This window comes from Symphalangus syndactylus, chromosome 3, assembly GCF_028878055.3.
Source record: "Symphalangus syndactylus isolate Jambi chromosome 3, NHGRI_mSymSyn1-v2.1_pri, whole genome shotgun sequence".
NCBI lineage: Eukaryota > Metazoa > Chordata > Mammalia > Primates > Hylobatidae > Symphalangus > Symphalangus syndactylus.
In genome coordinates, this window is record NC_072425.2 from 105704607 (window position 1) to 105724252 (window position 19646).

Here is a 19646-nt window from a genome sequence, read left to right on the forward strand (position 1 = left end):
TTGCCAGATAAAGAATTCAGAAGGTTGATTACTAAACTACTCAAGTAGATACCAGAGAAAGATGAAAACCAACTTAAAGAAATTAAGGAAAAAATACAGTATATGGATGAAAAATGCTCCAGAAAGACAGACACCATAAAGAAAAACAATTACAACTTCTGGAAATGAAGTACACACTTAGAGAAATAAAAAATGTGCTGGAAAATTTCGACAATAAAATTGAGTGAGTAGAAGAAAGAACTTCAGAGCTGAAAGTCAAGGTCTTTAAATTAACCCAATCAGACAAAGAATTTTTTAAAAGTAAACAAACCCTCCAAAAAATTTAGGATTATGTTAAACAGCCAAACCTAAGAATAACTAGTGTTCCTGAGGAGGAAGAGGATCCAAATACAGTGAAGCTCAAAGAACACCTGGGAAATACATCGCAAAAAGATGATCACCAGCAAAAAGATCATCACCCTGGCACATAGCCATCAGGTTATCTAAGGAAAGAATCTTAAGAGCTGTGAGGCAAAAGCAAGTGGTAACCTAAAGGAACATAAAGTGGTAACATAAAGGAAAACCTACCAGATTAACAGCAGAGTTTTCAGCAGAAACCCTACAAGCCAAAAGGGATTAGGGTCCTAACTTTAGCATCCTCAAACAAAATAATTACAAACCAAGAACTCTGTATCCAGCAAAACTAAGCTTCAAAATGGAGGGATAAAGGATTTTTCAAAGAAATAAATGCTGAGAGAATTCATCACCACCACACTAGCACTACAAGAATCTTGAAACAAACCCTTGAAATGCACCAAAACTGAACCTTCTTGAAGCATAAATCTTATGGGGCCTATAAAACAATAACACAATGAAGAAAAAACAAAGTATTCTTTGGGAGGTTGAGGCAGATGGATCACTAGATCAGGAATTCAAGACCAGCCTTGCCAAGATGGTAAATCCCTATCTCTACTAAAACTACAAAAATTATCCAGGTGCAGTGACAGGCGCCTGTAATCCCAGCTACTCAGGAGGCTGAGGAAGGAGAATCACTTGAACTCAGGTGGCAGAGGTTACAGTGAGCTGAGATTGCACCACTGCACTCCAGCCTGGGCGACAGAGTGAGATTCTGTCTCAAAAAAACAAAACAAAACACAACACACACACAAAACAAAAACAAAAACAAACAAACACAGTATTCAGGCAATAACTAGTGTGATGAATAAAACAGTACCTCACATCCCAATACTAATACTGAGTGTAAATAACCTAAATCCTCCACTTAAAAGATACAGAATTGTAGAGTGGATTAAAAATCCACCAACCAAGTATATGCTGTCTTCAAGAGACTTACCTAAGGCATAAGGATTCACATAAACTTAGGGTAAAGGGGTGGAAAAAGATATTTCATGTAAATGGAAACAAAAAGCAAGCAGGAATAGCCATTCTTTTTTTTTTTTTTGAGACAGAGTCTTGCTCTGTCGCCCAGGCTGGAGTGCAGTGGCGCAATATTGGCTCACTGCAAGCTCCGCCTCCCGGGTTCACACCATTCTCCTGCGTCAGCCTCTCTGAGTAGCTGGGACTACAGGCACCTGCCACCACACCTGGCTAATTTTTTGTATTTTTAGTAGAGACGGGGTTTCACCATGGTCTCAATCTCCTGACCTCGTGATCCGCCCGCCTCGGCCTCCCAAAGTGCTGGGATTACAAGCGTGAGCCACTGCGCCCGGCAGAATAGCCATTCTTATATCAGACCAAACAGACTTTAAAGCAACAACAGTTAAAAAAGACAAAGAGGGAAATCATGCAATGATGAAAGGACTAGTCCAACAGGAAAATATCACAATCCTAAATATATATGTACCTAATGCAGCACTCCCAAATTTATAAAACAATTATTACTAGATACAAGAAATGAGATAGATGGCAAGCCAATAACAGGAGACTTCAATACTCACCTGACAGCACTAGACAGGTCATTAAGAGAGAAAGGCAACAAAATAATGGACTGCAAATGGACTTAACAGATATTTAGAGAACATTCTACCCAACAACTGCAGAGTATACATTCTTTTCATCAGCACATGGAAAATTCTCCAAGATAGACCAATAAACTAATAAATTAAACAAGTCTCAATAAATTAAGGAAAATCAAAATTATATCCAGTGCCCTCTCAGACCACAGGGGGAATAAAACTGGAAATCGACTCAAAAAAAAAAAAAAAAAAAAAACCCTCAAAATTAAACAAATACAGGCAAATAAAATAATCTGGTCCTGAATGATCTTTGGGTCAACAATGAAATCAAGATAGAAATTTAAACATTCTTTGAACTAAACAATAATAGTGACACAACATATTAAAACTTCTAGGACACAGCAAAAGCAGTCCTAGGAGGAAAGTTCATAGCATTAACTGCCTACATCAAAAAGTCCAACAGAGCACAAACAGACAATCTAAGGACACAACTCAAGGAACTAGAGAAAGAACAAACTAAATCCAAACCCAACAGAAGAAAAGAACCAACATTAGAGCAGAACTAAATGAAATTGAAACAAACAACAACAAATACAAAAAATCAATGAAATAAAAAGCTAGTTATTCGAAAAGATACACAAAATTGATAGACCATTAGTGCAACTAACCAAGAAGAGAAAAGATCCAAATAAGCTCAATTAGAAATGAAATGGGAGATATTGCAACCAATACCACAGAAATACAAAAGATCATTCAAGGCTACTATAAACACCATTATGCATGAATCTAGAAAATCTAGAGGAAATGGATAAATTCCTGAAAATATACAACCCTCCTAGATTAAATCAGGAAGAAATGAAAACTCTGATCAGATCAATAATGAGTAGTAAGATTGAAATAGTAATTTTAAAAACTGCCAACAACAACAACAACAAAAGTCTAGGACCAGAAGGATTCACAGATGAATTCTGTCAGGTGTTTAAAGAAGAATTGGTACCAACCTTTCTGAAACTATTCCAAAAGATAGAGAAGAAGTGAATCCTCCCTAAATCATCATATAAAGCCAGTATCACCCTAATACCAGAACCAGGAAAGGACAGAACAAAAAAAGAAAACTACAGACCAACATTCCTCATGAACATAGATGCAAAAATCCTCAATAAAATACTAGCAAACCAAATCCAGCAGCATATCAAAAAGATAATCCACCATGATCAAGTGAGCTTCAAACCAGAGATGCAGGGATGATTTAATATATACAAGTCAATAAATGAGACTTGTATAAACAGAATTAAAAACAAAATCATATGGTCAACAGATGCAGGAAAAGCACTGACAAAATCCAGCATCCCTTTACAATTAAAACCCTCAGCAAAATTGGCATAAAAGAGACATACCTTAAGGTAATAAAAGCCATCTATGACAAACCCACAGACAACATTACACCGAATGGGGAAAAGTTGAAAGCATTCCTCCTGAGAACTAGAACAAGAAAAAGATGCCCACTTTGACCACTTCTGTTCAACATAGTACTGAAAAGTTCTAGCCACAGCAATCAGACAAAAGAAATAAATAAAGGGTATCCAAATTGGTAAAGAGGAAGTCAAACTGTCGCTGTTTGTGGATGATATGATCGTTTACCTAGAAAACACTAAATACTCATTCAAAAAGCTCCTGGATCTGACAAATAAGTTCAGTAAAATTTCAGGATGCAAAATGAATGTACACAAGTCAGTAGCACTGCTGTACACCAATATCGACGAAGCTGAGAATCAAATCAAGAACTCAACCTCTTTGACAACAGCTCCTCACCCTCCCAAAAAAATATTTAGGGAGTTTTGAAAGATCTCTACAAGGAAAACTACAAAACGTTGCTGAAAGAAATCATAGATGGCACAAATGAATGGAAACACATCCCATGCTCACAGATTGGTAGAATCAATATTGTGAAAATGACAATACTGCCAAAAGCAATCTACAAATTCAATGCAATTCCTATCAAAACACTATCATCATTCTTCACAGAGCTAGAAAAAAAAATCCTAAATATTTCTATGGGACAAAAATGAGCCTGCATAGCCAAAGCAAGAGTAAGCAAAAAGAACAAATCTGGAGGCATCACATTACCTGACTTCAAACCATACTACATGGCTATACCAAAACAGCATGGTACTGGTATAAAAATAGGCATGTAGAAAAAAGGAACAAGAATACAGAAATAAAGCCAAATAGTTACAGCCAACTGATGTTTGACAAAGCAAACAAAAACATAAAGTGGGGAAAGGATACCCTATTCAACAAAAGGTGTTGGGGTAATTGGAAAGCCACATGTAGAAGAATGAAACTGCATCCTCACCTCTCACCTTATACAAAAATCAATTCGAGATGGATCAAAGACTTAAATCTAAGATCTGAAACCATAAAAATTCTAGATAACACTGGAAAAAACTCTTCTAGACATTGGCTTAGGCAAAGAGTTCATGACCAAGAATCCAAAAGCAAATGCAACAAAAACAAAGATAAATAGATGGGACCTAATTAAACTAAAAAGCTTCTGCACAGCAAAGAATGTTCAGCAGAGTAAACAGGCAACCCAAAGAGTGGGAGAAAATCTTTGCCATCTATACATCTGACACAGGACTAATACCCAGAATCTATAGAGAACTCCAATCAGTAAGACAAAAAACAAAAAACAAAAAAAACCCCTCATCAAAAAGTGGGCTAAGGACATGAACAGACAGTTCTCAAAGAAGATATACAAGTGGCTAACAAATATATGAAAAAATGCTCAACATCACTAATGATCAGGGAAATGCAAACCAAAACCACAGTGTGATACCACCTTCCTCCTGCAAGAATGGCTATAATTAAAAGACAAAAACATAGATGTTGGCATGGATGTGGTGAAAAGGGAACACTTTTACATGGCTGGTGGGAATGTAATCTAGTACAACCACTATGGAAAACAGTATGGAGTTTCCTTAAAAACTTAAAAGTAAAACTACCATTTGACCTAGCAATTTAACTACCGGGTAGCTACACAGACAAAAAAAAAGTCATTATATGAAAAAGACACCCACACACTTATGTTTATTGCAGCAGAATTCTCAATTGCAAAAAGACAGAACACCCTAAATGCCATCTATCAATGAGTGGATAAGGAAAATGTGGTACATATATATACAGCATGGAATACTACTGAGCTATAAAAAGGAAGAAAATAATGACATTTGCAGCAACCTGGATGGAGTTGGAGACCATTATTCTAAGTGAAGTAACTCAGTAATGAAAAACCAAACATCATAACATCATATATTCTCACTTATATGTGGGAGCTAAGCTATGAAGATGCAAAGGCATAAAAATGATATAATGGACTATGGGGACTGGGAGGAAAGTTTAAGAGTGGGATGAGGGATAACAGACTACACGCTGGGAACAGTGTACACTGCTTGGGTGATAGGTGCACCAAAATCTCAGAAATCACCACTGAAGAACTTTTTCATGCAACCAAACACCACCTGTTCCCCCAAAACTACTGAAATAAATAAACAAATAAAATGAAATAATTTTTTAAATGAAAAAGCTACACCAGGATATAGTTACCAGTTCTTATATAACAAATAATTTCATTCAAACAAATATTTATTGTATGTACATTTAATACCTGAAACATATATCTCTAAAAAATAAAAACAGATGCACACAACTTATACTTGAATATTGGGATACCCTCGTGAGTTATGGGTCACAAGATCCTAGAGTGTTTTAGAAAAGCACAGTGCCTAATTGTTTCTGTTTGTTTATATTACATGGCCTTTCTCTGAATTTGATAGCTTTTTAATATTTAACTTGATTTCGATGAGCATGTAGTGGTAAATTTAACTCCAGCCACTTTCACTAGTTTGCTGACAGTAGTTAAAAATCCTAGACAACCAAGCTCTTGCTCCTTATTTGTAACTGCATATTCTTACATATTTTTCCTTTCTATATTGAGAGCTAGATTAATATACCTTACTACATACTTAACATTAAAAAATTTAAAAATTCATCTATGAAGATGATTGCTTTTGAAAGCTGGATCTGGCCACTGCACTCCAGCCTGGGTGACATGGTGAGACTCCATTTAAAAATAAAATAAAATAAAATAAAATAAAAAATTTTTAGAATAAAGAAAGCTGGATCTGAAATATTTAATTATAGGCATTAGTTCTTTGAAATGAATTTTCTATCTAACCCAATACTAATTATAAGAATATTTTTGGCTGGGCGCTGTGGCTCACGCCTGTAATTAGCACTTTGGGAGCCCTAGGCGGGTGGATCACAAAGTCAAAAGATCGAGACCATCCTGGCCAACATGGTGAAACCCCGTCTCTACTAAAAATACAAAAGAGCCGGGTGTGGTGGTGCATGCCTGTAGTCCCAGCTACTCGGGAGGCTGAGGCAGGAGAATCATTTGAACCCGGGAGGCGGAGGTTGCAGTGAGCCAAGATTGTGCCACTGCATTCCAGCCTGGGCAACAGAGCAAGACTCTGTCTCAAAAAAAAAAAAAAAAGAATATTTTCGCCAGGCCGGGTGACTCATGCCTGTAATCCCAGCACTTTGGGAGGCCAAGGTGAGCAGATCACTTCAGGTTAGAAGTTTGAGACCAGCCTGGCAAACATGGTGAAACCCCATCTTTACTAAAAATACAAAAAAATTAGCCAGGCATGGTGGTGAGTGCCTGTGATCCCAGCTACTTGGGAGGGTGAGGCAGGAGAATCACTTGAACCTGGGAGGCAGAGGCTGCAGTGAGCCGAGATCGCGCCACTGCACTCTAGCCTGGGTAACACAGAGAGACCCTATCTCAAAAAAAAAAAAAAAAAAAAAAAAAAAAAAAGTATTTTTCTATGCTATATTTCATTGTGAACAAAAAGTTGAATTCTTAAAAAAAAAAAAAACATTGCCTAACACATGCTACTTCAAGAACTACACACTATTTAGTAGGTATAAACTTAATATATTTTCCAAAAATACTACATCCCTTCCAGGAATAACATTTCTCTGCTTAGTAGTTAGCCTTGATGTCTTAGGTTTAAATATTAATGTGTATGAACATTAAAAAGGTAGTTTGCAAAATGTTAATCTGTATATAGTGACACCAGAAAATGTCTCATCAAGCCAAAATCTCATTTAATTAGTTTTTTTGAAATCCTTGCTAGTTTTACTCTTTCTCTCAACAGTGGTTGTTGGCCATTCTTATATATTCAACATTAAGGAGCTCTAATATCCATGATCCAAAATCCATCGTAGTTGCTTCTCTCATCTTAGGGCAAGGGGTAGTCTTAGGAGTAAGTACAAAATCCACAATGGTGGATGATTTCCATGAATATGAAAATTCCCTCACTGCCCTCCACTGCATGTAACACTTTGTTATTCAAAATCACAAAACTAAAAGCTCTGATAAAAAGTGAAATTCTCAATTGCCCCTGGTACTATAGTGGCAACAAAAACAATGAAATGATATAAATATAGTAAAAACATTTCAAGGTTTATTGCATTTCAAATGGAAATGATCTTAAGTAAATATAAAAGAAACAAAAGCTTCCATGTATAGAAATTACACATCCAGGTGTATATCCAAATATAAACGTGTATATCTATGAAAAAACTCACGTGTCATTTATATTTTATTTTGAGACAGGGTCTCACTCTGTTGCCCAGGCTGGAGTGCAGTCGTGCAATCATTGCTCACCGCAGCCTTGAACTCCTGGTCTCAAGCAACCCTCTTGCCTTGGCTCCCAAGTGTTGGGATTACAGGTGTGAGTCACTGCACCTAGCCTATATATATTATTTTTTTATTTTTCAGAGTTTATTGGGGTACAGGTGGTGTTTGGTTACATAAGTCCTTTAGTGATTTGTGAGATTTTGGTGCACCCATCACCCAGAAGTATACACTGCACCCTATTTATAGTCTTTTATCCCTTGCCACACCAACCTTCCCAAGTCCCCAAAGTCCATTGTATCATTCTTATGCCTTTGCATCCTCATAGCTTAGCTCCCACATATCAGTGAGAACATACAATGTTTGGTTTTCTGTTTCTGAGTTACTTCACTTAGTATAAGTCTCCAATCTCATCCAGGTTGCTGTGAATACCATTAATTCATTCCTTTATATGGTTGAGTAGTATTCTATCATATATGTATATACATATGATGGAATATATACATATTCCATATATATGTGATGGAATATATATATATTCTATATATATGTGATGGAATATATATATATTCTATATATATGTGTGACAGAATATATATTCTATATATATGTGACTATATATATTCTATATTCTCTCTATTCTATATATATGATGGAATATATATATTCTCTATATATATTCTCTCTATATATTCCATATATATTCTACATATACTATATATATTCTATACATATATTCTATATATATTCTCTCTATATATTCTATATATATTCTCTCTATATATTCTATATATATTCTCTCTATAGATTCTATACATATGATGGAATATATATATTCTCTATATACTATATATTCTATATAATGTCTCTATATATTCTATATATATATATATATAGAATATATATAGGATATACACATATATCACAGTTTCTTTATCGACTCGTTGATTGATGGGCATTTGGGTTGGCTCCATGATGTTGCAGTTGTGAACTGTGTTCCTATAAAAGTGTGTGTGCAAGTATCTTTATCATGTAATGACTTCTTTTCCTCTGGGTAGATATCCAGTAGTGGGACTGCTATATCAAATGGTAGTTCTACTTTTAGTTCTTTAAGAAATCTCCACACTGTTTTCCATAGTGGTTGTACGAGTTTACATTCCCACCACAGTGTAGAAGTGTTCCATGATCACTGCATCCACGTCAACATCTGTTTTTTTTTATTCTTTGATTATGCCCAATACTTGCAGGAGTAAGGTGGTATCACATTGTGGTTTTGATTTGCATTTCCCTGATTATTAGTGATGTTGAGCATTTTTTCATGATTGTTGGCCATTTGTATATCTTCTTTTGAGAACTGTCTGTTTATGTCCTTAGCCCACTTTTTGATGGGATTTTTTTTTCTTGCTGATTTGTTTGAGATCGTTGTAGATTCTGGATATTAGTCCTATGTCAGATGTGTAGCTGGCAAAGATTTTCTCCCACTCTGTGGGTTGTCTGTTTACTCTGCTGACTGTGACTTTGGCTGTGCAAAATCTCTTTAGTTTAATTAAGTCACAGCTATTTATCTTCGTTTTTATTGCATATACTTTTGGGTTCTTGGTCATGAAACCCAAAACTGCCTAAGCCAATGTCTAGAAGGGTTTTTCCAATGTTATTTTCTAGAATTTTTATACTTTTGGCTCTTAGATTTAAGTCCTTAATCCATCTTGAGTTGATTTTTGTATAAGGTGAGAGATGAGGATCCAGTTTCATTCTCCTACAGGTAGCCAGCTAACCTGTATCCCAGCACCATTTGTTGAAAAGGGTGTCCAATCCCCATTTTATGTTTTTGTTTGCTTTGTCGAAAATCAGTAGGCTGTATTTGGGTTTATTCCTGGGTTCTCTATCCTGTTCCATTGGTCTATATGTCTATTTTTAATACCAGTACCATGCTGTTTTGGTGACTATGGCCTTATAGTATAGTTTGAAGTCAGGTAATGTGATGGCTCCAGATTTGTTCTTTTTGCTTAGTCTTGCTTTGGCTATATAGGCTTTTTTGGTTCCATATGAATTTTAGAATTGTTTTTTCCTAATTCTGTGAAGAATGATGGTGGTATTTTGATGTGAATTGCATTGAATTTGAGATTGCTTTTGTCAGTATGGTCATTTTCACAATATTGATTCTACCTATCAATGAGCATGGGATGTGTTTCCATTTGTTTGTGTCATCTATGATTTCTTTCAGTTTTTGTAGTTTTCCTTGTAGAGGTCTTTCCCCTTCCTGGTTAGGCATATTCCTAAGTATTTTTTTTTTTTTTTTTTGCAGCTATTGTAAAAGGGGTTGAGTTCTTGACTTGATATTCCACTTTGTTGCTACTGGTATATAGAAGAGATACTGATTTGTGTATATTAATTTTGTGTCCAGAAACTTTGCTGAATTCTTTTATCAGTTCTAGGAGCTTTCTGGAGGAGTCTTTAGGGTTTTTGAAGTAAATGATCATATTATCAGCAAACAGTGACACTTTGACTTCCTCTTTATGGATTTGGATGCCCTTTATTTCTCCTCTCTGATTGCCCTGGCTAGGACTTCCAGTACTATGTTGAAGGGGAGTGGTGAGAGTGGGCATCCTTGTCTTGTTCCAGTTCTCAGAAGGAATGCTTTCAACTTCTCCCCATTGAGTATTATGATGGCTGTGGGTTTGTCATAGATGGCTTTTATTACATTGAGTTATGTCCCTTGTATGCCAGTGTTGCTGGGAGTTTTAATTATAAAGGAATGCTGGAGTCTGTTGAATGCTTTTTCTGCATCTATCGAGATGATCTTGTAATTTTTGTTTTTAATTCTGTTTATGTAGTGTATCACATCTATTCACTTATGTATGTTAAACCATCCCTGCATCCCTAGTATGAAACCCACTTGATCATGGTGGATTGCCTTTTTGATATGCTGTTGGATTTGGATAGCTAGCATTTTGTTAAGGATTTTGGCATCTATGTTCATTAGAGATATTGGTCTGCAGTGTTTTTTGGTTATGTCCTTTTCTGGTTTTGATATTAGGGTGATGCCAGCTTCATAGAATGATTTAGGGAGGGTTCCCTCTTTCTCTATCTGGAATTGTGTCAATAGGATTGGAACCAATTCTTCTTTGAATGTCTGACAGAATTCTGCTGTGAATCTGTCTAGTCCTGACATTTCTTTGTTGGTAATTTTTAAATTACCATTTCAATCTCGCTGCTTGTTATTGGAGTGTTCAGGGTATCTAATTCTTCTTGATTTAAGCTAGGAGGGTTGTATCTTACAAGGAATTTATCCATCTCTTCTAGGTTTTCTAGTGTATGCACATAAAGTTTTTCATAGTAGCCTTGAATGATGTTTTGTATTTCTGTGGTGTCAGTTATAATAGCTCCCGTTTTGTTTCTTATTGAGGTTATTTGGATTTTCTCTCTTCTTTTCTTGGTTAATGTTGCTAATGGTCTATCAATTTTATTTATCTTTTCAAAGAACCAACTTTTCATTTATCTTTTGTATTTTTTTCTGTTTCAATTTCATTTAGTTCTGCTCTGATCTTGGTTATTTCCTTTCTTTTGCTGGGTTTGGGTTTGGTTTGTTCTTGTTTCTCTAGTTCCCTGAGGTGTGACCTTAGATTATCAGTTTGTGCTCTTTCAGTCTTTTTGATGTAGGTGTTTAGGGCCATGAACTCTCCTCTTAGCACCACCTTTGCTGCATTCCAGAAGTTTTGATAAGTTGTGTCACTATTGTCATTCAGTTTGAAGAATTTTTAAATTTTCATCTTGATTTCATTTTTGACCCAATGATCATTCAGGAGCAGGTTATTTAATTTCCATGTATTTGCATGGTTTTGAAGGTTTATTTTGGAGTTGATTTCCAGCTTTATTACACTGTGGTCAGAAAGAGTGCTTGACATAATTTCAATTTTCTTAAATTTATTGAGGCTCATTTTGTGGTCTATCACCTGGTCTATCTTGGAGAAAGTTCCACGCACTGTTGAATGGAATGTATATTCTGTGGCTTTGGATGGAATGTTCTGTATATATCTGTTAAGTCTGTTTGTTCCAAGGTATAGTTTAAATCCATTGTTTCTTTGTTGACTTTCAGTCTTGATGACCTGTCTAGTGCTGTCAGTGGAGTGCTGAAGTCCCCCACTATTATTGTGTTGTTGTCTATCTCATTTCTTAGGTCTAGTAGTAATTGTTATATAAATTTGGGAACTCCACTTTTAGGTGTGCGGATCCCAAATATGTTTAGGATTGTGATATTTTCCTGTTGGACAAAGCTTTTTACCATTATATAATGTCCCTCTTTGTCTTTTTTAAATTGCTGTTGCTTTAAAGTTTTGTCTCATATAAGAACAGCTACTCCTTCTCACTTTTGGTGTCCATTCGCATGAAATGCCTTTTTCTGCTTCTTTAAGTTTATGTGAGTCTTTATGTGTTAGGTGAGTCTCTTGAAGGCAGCAGATAGTTGGTTGGTGAATTCTTACCCATTCTGCTGTTCTGTTTCTTTTAAGTGGAGCATTTAGGCCATTTACATTCAATGTTAGTATTGAGATGTGTGAGGTACCATTCCATACATCATGCTATTTGTTGCCTGTGTACCCTGGTTTTTGTTTGTTTTTTAACTTGTATTTTTGTTTTATTGGTCCTGTGAGATTTATGCTTTAATGACATTTTGTTCTGATGCGTTTCCATGATTTGTTTCAAGATTTAGAGCTTCTTTTAGCAGTTCTTGTAGTGGTGGCTTGTTAGTGGTGAATTCTCTCAGCATTTGTTTGTCTGAAAAAGATTGTATCTTTCCTTCATATTTGATGCTTAGTTTCACTGGACACAAAATTCTCGGGTGATCATTGTTTTGTTTCAAGAGGCTCAAGATTGGGCCCCAGTCCCTTCTAGCTTGTAGGGTTTCTGCTGAGAAGTCTGCCATTAATCTGATAGGTTTTGCCTTACAGGTTACCTGGTGCTTTTGTCTCACAGCTCTTAAGATTCTTTCCTTCATCTTAACTTTACTTAACCTGATGACAATGCGCCTAGGTGATAATCTTTTTGCAATGAATTTCCCAGGTGTTCTTTCTGTTTCTTGTATTTTGATGTCTAGGTCTCTAGCAAGGCCTGTGAAGTTTTCCTCAATTATTCCCCCAAATATGTTGTCCAAAGGTTTAGATTTGTCTTCTTCCTCAGGAACGCTGATTATTCTTAGGTTTGGTGGATTAACATAATCCCAGACTTCTTGGAGGCTTTGTTCATATTTTCTTATTCTTCTTTCTTTGTCTTTGTTGGATTGGGTTAATTCAAAGATCTTATCTTCAAGCTCTGAATTTCTTTCTTCTGCTTGTTCAATTCTATTGCTGAGATTTTCCAGAGCACTTTGCATTTCTATAAGTGTGTCCAGTGTTTTGTGAAGTTTTGGGGTTTTTTTATTTATACTATCTATTTCATTGAATATTCCTTCACTTCGTGTATCTTTTTTTTTTTTTTTTTTATTTCCTTGCACTAAGTTTTGCCTTTCTCTGGTAGCTCCCTGATTAGCTTAATAACTAATCTGAATTCTTTTTCAGGTAAATCAGGGATTTCTTCTTGGTTTGGATCCACTGTTGGTGAGCTACTGTGATTTTTTTTCCTGGGGGGAGTGGCGGTGTTAAAGAGCCTTGTTTTGTCATATTACCAGAGTTGGTTTTCTGGTTCCTTCTCATTTGGGTAGCCTCTGTCAGAGGAAAGGTCTAAGGCTGAAGGCTGTTGTTCAGATTCTTTTGTGCCATGGGTGCTCCCTTGATGTAGTACTCTCCCTCTTTTCCTACAGATATGGCTTCCTGACAGTGAAGTTGTAGTTACTGTTATCTCTCTTCTGGATCTAGCCACCTAGCAAATCCACTAGGCTCTGGGCTGGTACTGGGGGTTGTGTGCACAGAGTCCTGTGATGTGAACCGTCTATGGGTCTCTCAGCCATGCATACCAGCAAAATATCTGGAGTGTCTCCTGGGTCCTGCAGGAGAAATCTGCTTCTTTCTGAGGGTCTGTGGGTCCTCTCGGGTTTTCTGATTATTCCTGCAGTCGTTATGAAGCTAAAATTCATGATGAGAGCCTACACATGCTGCTCTGTCTGTCCAAGTCAGAGCTGCAATCTAGTCCTGCCTCCTGTCGGCCATGATCCCAGCCTATATTTTCTTTTATGTATTTTAACCTTTTCCAAAAAAGATAAATATTTAAGACCCTCAGATTAATTATTTTCTATTGTTATAATTCCTAGAAAATTATGACCATCAGAAGTTATACGTTTCCCTGTCAAAGTCATTAAATCCATATGCTAGGGATAAAAGTAAAATGAATGCCTAGTTATTGATCATGGGTAGCAGATACTTTCTTGAAAGCATTTAAAGTTTAATGTGAATGACACTGAAGAGCAAACATATAAATCATTGAAAATTTCTTCAAATTGAAACAAAATCTCTGTCTTATATCAAACTTTGCCAAATTGCTGACAGTACTAGAATGATTGTCTGGAGTTGAAAAAAAAAAAACTAATCCTTTTTCCAGAGTTCACTCTTTCAAATGCTTTATAATTATTACCATGTCTTTTAGGTTTTTTTTTTAAGGCAAAGGGTTATAGAATATTTTAACTTTTATATACAGAAGGAAAACAGTTATACCTCTCACCATCCTGGTCAATCTTTCCTAAATAGTCTCAAGTTTTTCAGGATTAAGTTGGTTATGCAATATAAATTAAATTATATTGTGGTATAGCATTAATCTATTTGCCCATCGTCTGTCTGCCTGACCAACCATCCCTCCACATCCATCCATCCATCCATCCATCCAACTAGTTATTGATCCCTACTATGATAGGCTGCCTCTAACATAGACCCAAGTGATCCTTCACTCCTTATATTTAAGTCTGAATGTAATTATCTACCCTTGCATGTAGGCTGCACGTATTAACTCACTTTTATCAAATAAAATACAGAGCTGACAGGATGTCATTTCAGATTTTAGGTTTAAAAAGATGGCAGATTCCATCTTGGGCACTCTCTTGTATGACTCTTTGGAGAAGACAGTTTTCATGTTGTGAGAGGCCTGGCAGAAGGGCCCAAATGAGTTCGCTGGGAAATGGATCACAGAAACCATGAGGTAATAAAAGTTAGTTGTTTCAGGTCACTGAATTTTATAGTAATATGTTATACAGCAATAGGTATACCAACTATGCCAGTGGTCAACAAGACAGGCAAGGTCGTGTTTATAGGTGTAGACTCAAGAAACATGAGTTTTCAAAAATTATGTTGCAAATTCATGTTTGAGAAAAAAATTAGATGCAAAAAGTTATACAGAAAATATTATTTTCTGGTAAAAAGTCAATAATAATATTTTAAAAATAAAAGTACACAGCACCATAAAATCTAGAGATTGCTAAGGAAATTCACATTGATTACATCTGCCTTTGTTAAACAGATACAATCCTTTTCACATCACTATCAACAACAATCAATTTGTATGGTGCTTTTCAAGCTAACAATAGCTATTATCTCACATTTTAAAATTCAGTTTTACTGAGTTCAATCTATATACGTTAAAGTTGATCAAATTTAAGTTGTATAATCTGAGTAGTTTTGATAAATGTATACATAGCTGTGTAATAAGCACAGTAATCACAATATAGAACATTTTCATCACCTCAAAAATGGTCTTTCCTTCTTGTTTGCAGAAAATTCCCTCCCGTCATTTGTGATTCTAAGCAATCATAGATCTGCTATTACCACAGTTTTGTATTTTCCAGAATTTTATACAAATGTATTCAAGCAGTATACAGGCTATTGGCTTCTGGCTTCTTTTACTTAGTATAATGGTTTTGAGAGTCATACACGGTATTGAAAGGATTGGTAGTTTGTTCCTTCATATCACTGAGAAATATTTCACTATATGGGATATAATACAATTTGTATAACCATTTATCAGTTAATGAACACCTGAGTTGTTTCCAGTTTTTAGTTATTATGAAAAAGCTGCTATGAATATGCAAGTATGAGTCTTTATATAAATATATGTTTTTATTGTTCTTGAGTAAATAGCTAGGTGTGGAATTGCTGGCTGGTATAAGTGTATGCCTAACTTTGTAAAAACCTACCAGACTGTTCTGCAAAGTGGTTGTGCTATTTTGCATTCCGATCAGCAAATAAATGTGAACCTCAGTCCATATGCTTGTCAATGCATAGTGGTATCACTCTTTTTATTTTCAGCCTTTTTAACAGGTGTACAGTAGAACCTCATTGCAGATTTAATTTACCAGCCCCTAATAATTAACAACGTTAAGCAGCATTTCATGTTTAATGGTATATCTCCTTTGGTGAACTGTCTCTTTAAGTGATTTGTATATTTTAATAGGATTTGCACATTTAAAAACTCCATTATATAGTTGTTACAATAATCTTATTGAATTACGAAGAGTTCTTTATCAGAAAATTGTTTTACAGATATTCATTCTGTGGCTTGTTTTTCCATTTTCTTAAGGGTATTTTGTAACAAATGTTTTAAATTTTGATGCAGTTTATCATTATTTCCTTTTACACTTTTTGCTTTTGTGCCCTAAAAAAATTTTTAAATTGTTAAATTACATTAAAAATTGTTTTTCATTCATTTAGAGGGTATATATGCAGATTTGTTACATGGATATATTGCGTAGTGGTGGGGTTTGAGCTTCTAGCATACTCATCACCTTAACAATGAACATTGTGCCCAACAGGTAATTTTTCAACATTTATCCTCCTCCAGTCCTCTTCTTTTAGAGTCCCCAGTGTATATTACCTACAGCGTTTCCCTCTGTATGTCCATGGACACCCATGTTTAGCTCCCATTTATATACGAGAATATGAGGTATTTGGTTTTCTATTCCTGAGTTATTTCACTAAATCTAAAATTACAAAGATTTTTGCCTGTTTTCTAGAAATCGTAGTGTTCTAGCTGCTGCAATTAGGGTTGTGATCAGTTCTAAGTTAATTTTTATATATACTGTGAGATGAAGGTCAAGGCATTTTTTGGTTTGTTTTTTGTTTTCAATGAGACTATTTAATTTTTTCAGCTCCATTTGTTAACTATAATTTCCTCCACTGAATTACCTTGGTACCTTTATAAAAAAAAAATCAATTCTTTATATCTGCGCAGGTCTGCACTGCAAATTTCTATTCTGATCCATTAATCTATATTACTATTCTTATACCTCAACCGGATTGCCTTGATTAGTGATGCTTTCAGGCAAGGAAAGTCCTCCAAATTTTTTTTTAACAATAACATCAAATCATGAGTGAACTCCCATTCACAATTGCTTCAAAGAGAATAAAATACCTAGGAATCCAACTTACAAGGGATGTGAAGGACCTCTTCAAGGAGAACTACAAACCACTGCTCAATGAAATAAAAGAAGATACAAACAAATGGAAGAACATTCCATGCTCATGGGTTGGAAGAATCAATATCATGAAAATGGCCATACTGCCCAAGGTAATTTATAGATTCAATGCCATCCCCATCAAGCTACCAATGACTTCACAGAAATGGAAAAAACTACTTTAAAGTTCATATGGAACCAAAAAAGAGCCCGCATCGCCAAGTCAATCCTAAGCCAAAAGAACAAAGCTGGAGGCATCACGCTACCTGACTTCAAACTATACTACAAGGCTACAGTAACCAAAACAGCATGGTACTGGTACCACAACAGAGACATAGATCAATGAAACAGAACAGAGCCCTCAGAAATGATGCCGCATAGCTACAACTATCTGATCTTTGACAAACCTGACAAAAACAAGAAATGGGGAAAGGATTCCCTATTTAATAAATGGTGCTGGGAAAACTGGCTAGCCATATGTAGAAAGCTGAAACTGGATCCCTTCCTTACACCTTATACAAAAATTAATTCAAGATGGATTAAAGACTTACATGTTAGACCTAAAACCATTAAAATCCTACAAGAAAACCTAGGCAATATCATTCAGGACATAGGCGTGGGCAAGGATGTCATGTCTAAAACACCAAAAGCAATGGCAACAAAAGCCAAAATTGACAAATGGGATCTAATTAAACTAAAGAGCTTCTGCACAGCAAAAGAAACTACCATCAGAGTGAACAGGCAACCTACAGAATGGGAGAAAATTTTTGCAACCTACTCATCTGACAAAGGGCTAATATCCAGAATCTACAACAAACTCAAACAAATTTACAAGAAAAAAACAAACAACCCCATCAAAAAGTGGGCAAAGGGCATGAACAGACGCTTCTCAAAAGAAGACATTTATGCAGCCAAAAAACACATGAAAAAATGCTCATCATCACTGGCCATCAGAGAAATGCAAATCAAAACCACAGTGAGATACCATCTCACACCAGTTAGAATGGCCATCATTAAAAAGTCAGGAAACAACAGGTGCTGGAGAGGATGTGGAGAAATAGGAACACTTTTACACTGTTGGTGGGACTGTAAACTAGTTCAACCATTGTGGAAGTCAGTGTGGTGATTCCTCAGGGATCTAGAACTAGAAATACCATTTGACCCAGCCATCCCATTACTGGGTATAGACCCAAAGGACTATAAATCATGCTGCTATAAAGACACATGCACACATATGTTTATTGCGGCACTATTCACAATAGCAAAGAGTTGGAACCAACCCAAATGTCCAACAACGATAGACTGGATTAAGAAAATGTGGCACATATACACCATGGAATACTATGCAGCCATAAAAAATGATGAGTTCATGTCCTTTGTAGGGACATGGATGAAACTGGAAAACATCATTCTCAGTAAACTATCGCAAGGACAAAAAACCAAACACCGCATGTTCTCACTCATAGGTGGGAATTAAACAATGAGAACTCATGGACACAGGAAGGGGAACATCACACTCTGGGGACTGTTGTAGGGTGGGGGGAGGGGGGAGGGACAGCATTAGGAGATATACCTAATGCTAAATGACGAGTTAATGGGTGCAGCAAAACAACATGGCACATGGATACATATGTAACAAACCTGCACATTGTGCACATGTACCCTAAAACCTAAAGTATAATAATAAAAAAATAAAAAAATAAAGAAAATAAAAAAATAAAAATAAATAACATCTACAAAATAATCTTCAAAATTTTTACTAGGTTTATGTTTAATCTACAGACTAATTTAGGGAAAATTGAAATCTTAACAATATTGAGTATTATAATACATTGAACATGGTCTACTTCTTCCCTCATTTAAGTTGTCTTTACATTCTGTCAGCAATATTTTGTTGTTTTAAGTGTGGAAGTCTGCAATATATTGTTAGATCTACCTTTAAGTATTTAATATTTTGGACACTGTCATCAATGTTATTTTCAATCTGAATTTTCAATTATTCATGTTGATAGTATATAGACTCTGATTTTGGCACATCAACTTCATCTTCTGTAACATGATTGGACAACTTCATCTTCTGTAACATGATTGGACTCAGTTATCAGTTCAAGTAGCATCTTTTGTAGATACTTTAGGATTTTCTTCATAGTCATCTGTGTATAAATGATCACGTTGCCTGTGAATAAAGAGTTTTACTTCCTCCTTTTCATTCTATGGGCTTTCCATTAGTTATTGCTGTCTCAGTGAACCAGCTACGGCCTCTGGCACAATCTTGAATAGAAGTGGTGAGGGTAGAGATATTTGCATTGTTCTTAATACCAAGAGAAAAGTGTTAGGTCTTTCACCATTAAGAATTGTAGGCTTCACTAAGATCTTATTTATCTCATTGAGGAAGTTCCCTTCTATTTCAAGTTTCCTGAGAGCTTTTTTAAAACATCTACATCTGTTGAGAAGAACAAATGACTTTTACCTTAATCCTATCAGTATGAAAAATTCCATGGGTTGATTTATAAACATTAAATCAACCATACATTCAAACAATAAATGTCACCTGGCTATTGGATTTATAATCCAATTTGGATTTCTGTATCTACATTCATGAGGAATATTGGTTTGTGAT

The 19646-nt window shown here is 35.6% G+C and overlaps 1 protein-coding gene and 1 long non-coding RNA gene across 6 annotated transcripts in view; one reads left to right on the forward strand and one right to left on the reverse strand.

Moving 5' to 3' along the window:
* Positions 1-19646, reverse strand: part of PPP1R9A (protein phosphatase 1 regulatory subunit 9A) — a 425821-nt gene that overhangs the window by 109638 nt on the left and 296537 nt on the right. The gene's annotated exons all lie outside the window — the stretch shown is intronic.
* LOC129479481 (uncharacterized) overlaps positions 1-19646 on the forward strand; it is a 180028-nt gene that overhangs the window by 26041 nt on the left and 134341 nt on the right. The window contains exon 2 of the long non-coding RNA XR_008656694.2: positions 14637-14778. This is a non-coding gene — a long non-coding RNA (uncharacterized lncRNA). The remainder of the gene's footprint in view (positions 1-14636; positions 14779-19646) is intronic.